General features: G+C 41.4%; 1 long non-coding RNA gene across 1 annotated transcript; it reads left to right on the forward strand.

Moving 5' to 3' along the window:
• Positions 1–583: 583 nt before the first annotated feature.
• LOC145512107 (uncharacterized) lies at positions 584–6596 on the forward strand. Its single transcript, XR_014058280.1, has 4 exons — positions 584–696; positions 994–1258; positions 5839–5997; positions 6225–6596. It is a non-coding gene; the product is annotated as an uncharacterized LOC145512107 (long non-coding RNA).
• The last annotated feature ends 4281 nt before the right edge of the window (positions 6597–10877 follow it).

Consider the following 10877-nt stretch of genomic DNA (forward strand, 5'->3'; position numbering starts at 1 on the left):
TGGGGTGGAGACCCACGCTCCACGGAAACACTCGGAAAGGGAAGAGGTATGCCACCCTAGCTATGTGCAGGGTGAGAACTGGCATGGGAGAATTATGTATTTCCAGTTCAATACATCAGGGATGCTTGCCTAGGGGACCCTTTTTCCCTCCAACCCCCAGTTTCCTAGCTCCACATCAGTGTGAGCCCAGAGGCTCCTGCTTCCCCCAGCATGAGATTCCATTTGCTTGCTGAGGAGCACTGTCCCTTCTTGAATCTAGGAATTTGATTAGCTTCCTGCTGAGGGAGATGGGGAAGGCATGGTTAGAGCAAGGGATTGTCAAGGACACTCAGGGACTTGGGGTGTACTTTTGGGGTACGGAGAGCCAGGGTGCTGAAGAGCCGCAAGCTCTGGCAGCTCTGAGTCCAGGGGCCAACAAACATGCTCTTTCAGGAGGCTCTGGTGTGGGTTGACTCTGTCCATAGACCCTTCATCTGTTCCAGACCTGCTCTGGCCACTCCATCACAAAGGACTCTGGTTACTAAGCAACCCCTGCCGTACCTACTGCATCTCCCCTCGTTCCTTAGCAACCCTTGCATAACCCAGTTCCTTGGAGTTAGGGGTTGGTATCCATACACAATAAGTGAATGGGTGCTCCTCAGGAATAGTGGAGAAATTTCAGAGTAAATATCAGTTTGTGTCAGTGTCATAATGCAGGTGATCAAATGGTCTGCTTTGGGAAGGACGGCCTTGATAGTCAATTTTGGTCTCTCTTCTGGTACCATCTTCCAAAAACACCCTTTACAGGTCCTAGCTAGATCTCCTTGCCTTTTTTTTTTTTTTTTTAAATCCCAGTTGCTTTCACTCTGCTCTCTCTCTTCTCTGCAAGGTCATATTACAGTCTTTCTTTTGAGGGGATGAGGGGTTTCAGGTTCTGATGGTTCTACCTTTCCTAAACAGGACAACAGATTCTAAATGTTTTTCTGACCCCTGGGGGACTCCTCTCCCCTGCAGGTGTGATCACAGGTTAACCCCATCAAGTGCCAGGGGGAATCAGTCTCCTTGGCAGGGAGGGCAGCAGGAAAAAGAGGATTCGCATTTTGTCGGGGCAGGACACCCCCTGCTGGAAGGCTGGCTTTATAGCACCTCAGGGAAGCTGTTCCCATCGCTCAGCAAGTCTGCGGCTTCCAGCACTTCTTAACAAGCCCTCAACTTGCAGCAAAATGGTTTGCCAGAAAGCTGCCCTACCTGTAAGGAAAAGCAGCTGCAGGAGAGACTGGTGAGACCTCCTCTATCTCCTTTGGTTCCCTTTCCTGTTCAAGTTCCCCTAGAACAAGGCCTGAGATTGAATGACTTCCATGAGCCCAGACTCTGGCAATTTCTCCCTTCATTCTCACTCATCTTCATTCTGAAGCACAGGTCCTGGGAGCCTGGAGTGGCCTCTGAGCCTGGCATGGCCCACTCTGATTCCCCTTCCCATGCAGATCAGTTCAGATGCCCAAATGTGGAGGATGGGAAGCCAAGTAGACATACCCTCAATCTGGTCCCAAGTGGAGGTGGATGGCCTTCACTGATGGGACCAAAGAGAAAAGAGAATGGTAAAGGAAAGAAAACAAAGACTAGGGAAAGATGCGAAGTCATTAGAAACATTGAAAATCAGGAGAGAGAAATGAGGGAGATGTCAACAAAAGCTGCATGATCTTGGGCATTTGTTCCTCTCTCTGACTCCATCGGCACCTTGGTAAGAACCAAGTTGGGTGGTCCTAAGGCTCTGACAGTCCCAAGAGCTTTGTTGTGAGAATCAGAGAAGAAATCAAGATTAAGCTGCAGACAGAGCCAGGGAGAAAGAAGCCCCAGCACAAAAAGTAAAAAGGAATGAAGTGGGCAGTTCTGGCATCACAGACCCCAACCTGGGCACAACATTCCTGCCCTGAGCTGAGGTGAGGCCAGCTCAGCCTTACACTTACCGGGCTGTGCTTCTGTCTACCCTGAGCATGGGTCAGGGTCTCCTCTGCTGTGGGGTCTGCAATTAAGTGCAAAGATGTGAATAGGCAGCAGGCTGGGTTTCAGGCACTGCTGATTCTATCTGAAGAACTTAAGGATGCATGGACTTTACAGCTTTAGAATTAAAGGTGGAAGTGATCACTTTGGTGTACAGTAGAAACTAACACAACATTGAAAAGCAACTATATGAAAAAAAAGAAAGATAGAAGTGAGAAAAGCCCTCCCCCACGGCTAGGGAGGAAGCTAGGGGAGGGGAACCTTGGGGGAAGTACAGAAAGTATTTGTCTAATATTCTGCAGAGTACTGCACAGACCACTTACCAATGACCCAGTCCTGCCAGGCCAGCTGTCCCCAGACTCTCACACACAACAGAAACGGACAGATCTGTGCATCCAAGCAGACTCCAGACCCCACACTGGGTGGGGGCGGGGTGGGAGGAGTGAATGGCAGTATGGGCAGCCTACAGGCTCAGCTGGCTGGGAACGCAGAGGTGAGTACAAAGTAAGCCCCAAAGAGAGAGCATGGGCCTCAGTCCTAAAGCCAGTGATCCCACCCTTCCCCACTAAATTGGGCCCCTGTAGTTTCACAAGACTACTGGCTACAGAGCTGCAGGTGCTGTCACCTGGGCCCAAATATTTAATGAGCACACTTCTTGCTAAGCACTGTGTCAAGTACAGAGAATATAAAAATACTGAAGACAGAGTCCCACCCTCGATAAGCTTACAGTTTATTGGAGGAACCAAATTAAGGGAGAACAAAGCACTGCATGTCAAGGGAAGGAGGTTTGAGACTCAACCTCGAACCCAAGGATATTTCAGAGGAGGTACCCAGGCAATTGGATAAATCGTTCTGGCACTCAGGAGAACAAGCTAGCGATCAGAAGAACGATTTGCAAACTTTTGATCATAGGTAGAAGCAGTCTCATAAAATGGATGAGCTATCCCAAGGAAGTGAATCAAATGGAAAGAGAGGACAGCCAAACTTGGAATGTGGTTGCCTGCCTCTGAGGTCTTCCCGGGGATCCTGGTGGGCTGGTGTTCACAACCTTGTTTAGTCCCCTCCCACGTAACGCCAGGCTTGGCAGAAGTCACGGTATGTCACCTCTGAGATTAGGATATATTAAACTGAGTGTTCCGTCTTGGGCCCATGCCATTTGTTTCTTTCCCTCCTGGATTAGTCCTGGCTACCATGTTGTAAGCAACCTGATGGCAAGACCCACATGGATGCCAACAACCACACTGCCTGGGAGCAAACCTCTTAGCCTGAGTTTTGAGATGCCCAGCTGGCAACTTAACTACAGCCCTACCACACACCCTGAGCCATAGCCCCCAGCTTTACTTCTCTCATTCCTGACTCTCAACCTGTGAGATAATAAAGTTTGAAACTGCTAATTGTTAGGGTAATCTGCTATGTAGTAACAGATAACTAGTACAGGAAACTTGGAGAAATTTAGCTCATTTAAGAGACAGAACAGAAAATTCTAAAATATAATATTTTAAAAAATAATGTAGTCACAATTAAAACAGTGTTGTATTGATGCATGAACAAACAACTCAAAGGAACAGAAAGGAAAGTTCAGAAAGAGATACATTATGTAAAGCGATTATCCTTCAATTAAAAAAATAAAGTGGAAAAAATTTTTTAAAAAAGGAAGAGATATGAACACATTTGAGAATTCAGGTTATTATAAAGGTGGCATTTTGAATCAGTGAGAAAAAAGATCACGTGTATAAATAATGATGTTGAGACAACTGGGTAGCTCTCTAAGGAAAAAAGAAATTAAATTAGATCTGTGTCTTTCACACCACACACCAAAATATATATCAGATGGATCAAAGATTTCAATATAAAAAAAAATGAGACCATAAATATAAAAAAATCACAGTAATCTTTTTTTCTACTTCTGCATGGGGAAAAAACTACCTAAGCCAAGGCAAAAGAAAAGTCCAATTGACATAAAGTTCTAAAACAGACAAAGCTAATATATAGTGATAAAAATCAGATCAATGGTTGTCTGAGTGTAGGGACACAAGGGAACTTTCTAAGGTGGTGGAAATGTTCTGTATCTCAACTGCTGAAACTCCAATACTTTGGCCACCTGATGCCAACCCATTGGAAAAGACCCTGATGCTGGGAAAGATTGAGAGGAGGAGAAGGGAACGACAGAGGAGGAGATGGCATCACTGACTCAATGGACATGGGTTTGAGCAAACTCCAGGAGATAGTGAAGGACAGGGAAGCCTGGTGTGCTGCAGTCCATGGGGAGAGTCAGACACGACTGAGCTGCTGAACAACAACTATACATATATATATATAGAGAGAGATGCTGCAATGTGCAGCTTATGGAATCTTCGTTTCCCAGCCAGGGATTGAAACTAGGCCCCAGCAGTGAAAGCACCAAGTCCTAACCACTGGACCAACCACCAGGGAGTTCCCTATAAAATATATAGGTAATACAGGGAACCAGTAATATAGGGAACATTCTTCTAAAAAAGACATCTAAAAAAGACAGATAAAGCAAAAGTTCTCCATTAGTAAGCCACCAAATTCCTGTGTGCTTCCCCAGAATAACCACAGTTAACAGTGTGTTCTTCTAGAACTCTTTTATACGTTTGCATATATATACATACACATATATATATAGGTACAGAATATGTAGAATTGTTTTGTGTGTTTGTATGTATCATATTGTAAATGCTACTTCATTGTTATTTTTAAAAATAATTTTATCCATTTATTTATGTAGTTTATTTTGGGCCATGCTGGGTCTTGGTTGCTGTGGGAGTTTTTATCTAGTTGGGGTGCTCAGGCTTTGTTTGTGGTGGCTTCATCGCAGAGCACAGGCTCTAGAGCTCACAGACGTCAGTAGTTGTGGTTCCCAGGCTCTGGAGCACAGGTCAATAGTTGTGGCGCATAAGCTGAGTTGCTCTGCAGCATGTGGGGTCTTCCCAGATCATGGATCAAACCTGTGTCTCCTGCAATGGCAGAAGGATTCTTTACCACTACCCACCAGGGAAGCCCTATCGCATTGGTCTTGTTACATGATAGTACATACAGATTTACCTTAGAGTTTTTAAAAAGCTACATAATATTCCACAGAACAAATATTACCCTAGTTTAGCAGATCTCAGAGTGTGGTCTGGGAACCCCTTGGAGGATCCTTTCAGGAGGCCTATAAAGTCAAAATTATTTTCATAGCAGTAAGACATTATTTGCCTTCTGCACTCTCACTCTCTCACAAATATACAGTGAAGTTTTCCAGGGGCTCCATGACATGTGATGATGTCATGGCTCTGATAGCAAATGAAATATGTACATGTACTTCTAATATTTTCCAAAATGTTCTAAAGAAGTAGATTTAGGGTAAAAAAAATAAGTGCATTTCCAAGAGATGAACTCAGCTTGTTTTTGAAGTTCTACTGTGTTATTCCTCACTAACTTCAATTGTACCTGCTCTAATTTCTGTATCATTGAACAATATTGTTATTTTGAAATTCTGATGTTTTCCTTGGACCCATGGAGAAACACAAGAAATAAGTACACTTTATTTTGTTTTGCAATAATATTTTTAATGTTTTTCAAAAACCTTTCTAAAATTTGTCATTTTATGGGACTTCCCTGGCTGTCCAGTGGTTAAGACTCTGAGCTGCCACTGCAGGGGGCATGGGTTCAATGCCTGATTTGGGAGCTAAGATTTCACACGCTGCGAGGTGTGACCAAGAAAAGTTTTTTAACTTAAAATAATAATAAAATAAAATTTGTAATTGTATCTAAAATTCCTACTTTGAAATGTTACAATATTTTATTCTAACACACATCATCATTTCCTTATAACATATGTTTCTTATGTTCAAGAATTTGCCACTGGCTTAAGAAAGACAGATTAGAAGATTTGCTTCTTCAACCCACAGTTGCACCATCCGTGTCTAAAAATACTGGAAAAGATGAAACTGACATGTCAGAATTCTCTGAGTAGCTAAAAGGAACGATAGACTCCAAAGCAATTGGGCAAAAGTAAGAAACAAAAATATGATGAAACTTATACTTCCCTCAACTATATAGATACTAATAGTGTATTTTATTATGTCTTATGCAACAGAGCATTTTGAATAGTGTTATAGCATTAGGTACATTGCAGCATCATTGTGAGACCAATCACTCAAAGTTTAGAGAAAAAGGAATTGCCTATTTTAAATGTAGATATGCTGAGCTCTTTAAAAGCTAAAAATTGTTTCTTTCAGCCCTTCAAAGAAGAAATGAAAAAGTTACTGAAGCATCATACAGGATAAGTTATCGCATTGCATTCACTGGAGAAGTGCATACAATAGCCGAGGGATAATAAAGCCTTGTACCTTGACATCACTGAACACCTGCTGGATGAAAAGTCATGAAAGAAATCTGAGCACTGCCACTTAACAACAGTCAAATTAAAGATTTAGCAGCAAATATGAAGACTGAGTTAATCTCTTGTCTGAAGAATTGTACTTTTGCTTCATAAATGAATGAATCCACATACATAGGAGAAACATGCTGTTTTCTTGTATTCATCTCATGTCAGCACCAACTAATCATTAAAGATCTTCTTTTATGTGAATACTTGGCAGCAAACAAAAGTAGTGGTGAATTCTCAGTGCTTTTTTGAATCTCATGGTTTCTCCTGAAACAACTGCTTTGATATTTAGCTGCTGGCCCTTAGCTTAGCACAAATAAAACAGTGGCACAAAACTGTCATTAAATTCTTCACTGCACATACTTGCCGTTTAGGGAAAAATGCCAACTTCACATAAGACTATTTCATTAAATCTTAACCTTTTAAAGAATATGTGATATGGAATTTGAAAGATGGTAATGATAACCCTATATGCGAGACAGAATAAGAGACACAGATGCATAGAACAGTCTTATGGACTCTGAGGGAGAAGGTGAGGGTGGGACATTCTGGGAGAATAGCATTGAAACATGTATATTATCATATGTGAAACAGAACACCATTCCATGTTCGATGCATGAGACAAATGCTCAGGGCTGGGGCAATGGGATGACCCAGAGGGACGGGATGGGGAGGGAGGTGGGAGGGGGGTCCAGGAAGGGGAACACATGTAAACCCACGGCTGATTCATGTCAATGTATGGCAAAAACTACTACAATATTGTAAAGTAATTAGCCCCCAACTAAAATAAATAAATTTATTTAAAAAAAAAAATAAAGAATATGTGGTACATATGGAATATTACTCAACCCTGAAAAAGAATGAAATAATGCCATTTGTAGCAACATAGTTGGACCTAAAGATTATAATACTAAGTAAAGTATGTCAGAGAAAGACAAATATCAGATGCTATCACTCATATGTGGAATCTATGATACAAATGAACTTATTCACAAAACAGAAATAGACTCACAGACAAAGAAAGCAAACTTATGATTATCAAAGAGGAAAAGGGTGGGGATAAATTTGGAATTTGGAATTAACAGATACACACTACTGTGTATAAACTAGATAAACAAGAAGGACCTACTGTATAGCACAGGGAACTATATTCAGTATCTTGTAATAACCTATAATGGAAAAGAATCTGAAAGGAATAGAGATACATATGCGTATATATGTAGCTGAATCACTTTGTTGTACACCTTAAACACTGCAAATCAACTATACTTCAATTAAAAAAAAAACTAGTTAGCACACACGCAAAAACCTTGATCCTTGAGAACACATCTTTTTATCATCCTTTGTGAAGACATGGAACAACAGACTGGTTCCAAATAGGAAAAGGAGTACATCAAGGCTGTATATTGTCACTGTGCTTATTTAACTTATATGCAGAGTACATCATGAGAAACGCTGGGCTGGATGAAGCCCAAGCTGGAATCAAGATTGCCGGGAGAAATATCAATAACCTCAGATATGCAGATGACCACCCTTATAGCAGAAAGTGAAGAAGAACTAAAGAGCCTCTTGATGAAAGTGAAAGAGGAGAGTGAAAAAGTTGGCTTAAGCTCAACATTCAGAAAACAAAGATCATAGCATCCGGTCCCATCACTTCATGGCAAATCGATGGAGAAACAGTGGAAACATTGGCAGACTTTATTTGAGGGGGCTCCAAAATCAATGCAGATGGTGACTGCAGCCATGAAATTAAAAGACACTTACTCCTTGGAAGGATAGTTATGACCAGCCTAGACAGCATGTTAAAAAGCAGAGACATTACTTTGCCAACAAAGTTCCGTCTAGTCAAAGCTATGGTTTTTCCAGTAGTCATGTATGGCTGTGAGAAATGGACTATAAAGAAAGCTGAGCACCAAAGAATTGATGCTTTTGAACTGTGATTGGAAAAGACTCTTGAGAATCCCCTGAACTGCAAGGAGATCCAACCAGTCCATCCTAAAGGAAATCAGTCCTGAATGTTCATTGGAAGGACTGATGCTGAAGCTGAAACTCCAATACTTTGGCCACTTCATGCAAAGAGCTGACTCATTTGAAAAGACCCTGATGCTGGGTAGGATTGGGGGCAGGAGGAGAAGGGGACGACAGAGGATGAGATGGTTGGATGGCATCACCGACTCAATGGACATGAGTTTGAGTAAACTCCGGGAGTTGGTGATGGACAGGGAGGCCTGGAGTGCTACAGTCCATGAGGTCGCAAAGAGTCGGACATGACTGAGCAACTGAACTGAACTGTAAAAAATGAGAAGTATACATAAAACATTGCTGCTGCATGCTGAAGAACAATGGTTATATCAAGGAAAAGCATTTGTGCAATCATCTGAGACAGGAACTGAACTGTCCACTTTCTTTGTGTAGCACTATTTTACTGGAAAGAATGACTGATAGGCAAACTGTGATTATTTATATTTGGATATTTGGCAGGTGTTTTCTCAAAAATAAACAAAGGAGACTGTCACTTCAAGGAAAATAAGTGACAATACTTGCTGCCATTCATACAATTTGAATTTTCCAACAAAAATTAGAATTGTAGGAAATCTGCATCTGCCATCCTGCATTTGACAACTGCCTGACACTATAAGAGTTTTCCAATGAGATCAATATTGATATTAATAAACGTGATTTTTAGTATTGTGCAATAGAATATATCAACATTTGGAGGGGTATGCATAGCTCAGTGAGCCAAAATTTTCCAGATGACCAACGCATGATGTTACAGCATCACACATAGGTGAACGATCTACTCAAAGTCCAAGATAGATCAAAGGAATTTTAATATAACAGAGCTGAAAAATGTGTTGATATGGTTTCACATTCCACATTGAAACTAAGCTTTAAGAAAAATACCAGTTTTCCCGGTGGTCCAGTGGTTAAGAATCCATCTTCTAATGCGGAGACTAGGTTCCATCCATGGTCAGGGAACTAAGATCCCATATGGGGGCAACTAACCCTGAGCACCACAACTGGAGAAAAGCCTACACACTGCAAGGAAGACCCAGTGCAGCCAAAATAAAGTAAAATTAAAAAAAGGAAACTATCAGTTGTCAAGTGTTGGTATAGTATGAAAGAGAAATATTCACAATTATCTGAGAAAGCTGATACTCCTCTCTTTCCAACTGCATATCTATGAGTCCAGATATGCCTCATCTACTTCCATCAAAACAGCATTATTATAACAGAGTAAATGCAGAAGCAGGTATGAGATGCTAGCTGTCTATTATTAAGCCTGACATTAAAGAGGCTTGTAAAAATGTACAACAATGCCACTCTTCTCACTATATTTTTGCTTTAGAAAGTATAGCTATTTTTCATTTAACATGGTATTTATGAAAAAATGTCTGGTGCAGCCACTATGGAAAACAGTGTAGAAGTTCCTCAAGAAATTAAAAATAGAACTACCATTTCAACCAGGAATTCCGCTTCTGGGTAAATATCCAAAGGAAATAAAACAATTATCTTTTTTTAAATTTTTAATTGGAGGATAATAAAACTGTTATCTTGAAAAAAGTATCTATACCCCCACGTTCATTGCAGTATTATTTACAATAGCCAAGGTATGGAAACAATCTAAATATCTGTCAATGGATAGATGGATCAAGAAAATGTGATATATATGTATAGTATGGGCTTTCCTGAGCTCCTCTCCTTTCAGTCGGTAAAGAATCTGCCTGCAATGCTGGAGACCTGGGTTCAATTCCTGGGTCGGGGAGATGCCCTGGAGAAGGAAGTGGCAACCCACTCCAGTATTCTTGCCTGGAGAATCCATAGACAGAGGAGCCTAGCAGGCTACAGTTCATGAGGTCACAAGAGTCAGACACAACTTAGTGACTAAACCACCACCACTGTGTATATTATATATACACACAATATTTTAGCCTTAAAAAAAAAAAGAAAACTATACTTTAATAAAAAGTTGCTTTAAAAACATAAAGAGAAAGAAATATTGTCATTTGTGACAGCGTGGATGAACCTGGAGGGCATTATGCCTAGTGAAATAGCCAGACACAGAAAGACAAATACTCCATGGTATCCCTGAGAGAGTTGGATGGTGAAGAAAGCTGAGCGCCGCAGAATTGATGCTTTTGAACTGTGGTGTTGGAGAAGACTCTTGAGAGTCCCTTAGACTGCAAGGAGATCCAACCAGTCCATCCTAAAGGAGATCAATCCTGGGTGTTCACTGGAAGGACTGATGTTGAAACTGAAACTCCAATACTTTGGCCACCTCATGCGAAGAGTTGACTCATTGGAAAAGACCCTAATGCTGGGTAGGATTGGGGGCAGGAGGAGAAGGGGACGACAGAGGATGAGATGGTTGGATGGCATCACTGACTCGATGGACATGGGTTTGGGTAGAGCTGGTGATGGACAGGGAGGCCTGGCATGCTGTAATTCATGGAGTCGCAAAAGAGTCGGACATGACTGAGTGACTGAACTGAACCCATCCCTT

Source organism: Giraffa tippelskirchi, chromosome 7 (genome assembly GCF_054371585.1).
Source record: "Giraffa tippelskirchi isolate mGirTip1 chromosome 7, T2T-mGirTip1v1.2.pri, whole genome shotgun sequence".
NCBI lineage: Eukaryota > Metazoa > Chordata > Mammalia > Artiodactyla > Giraffidae > Giraffa > Giraffa tippelskirchi.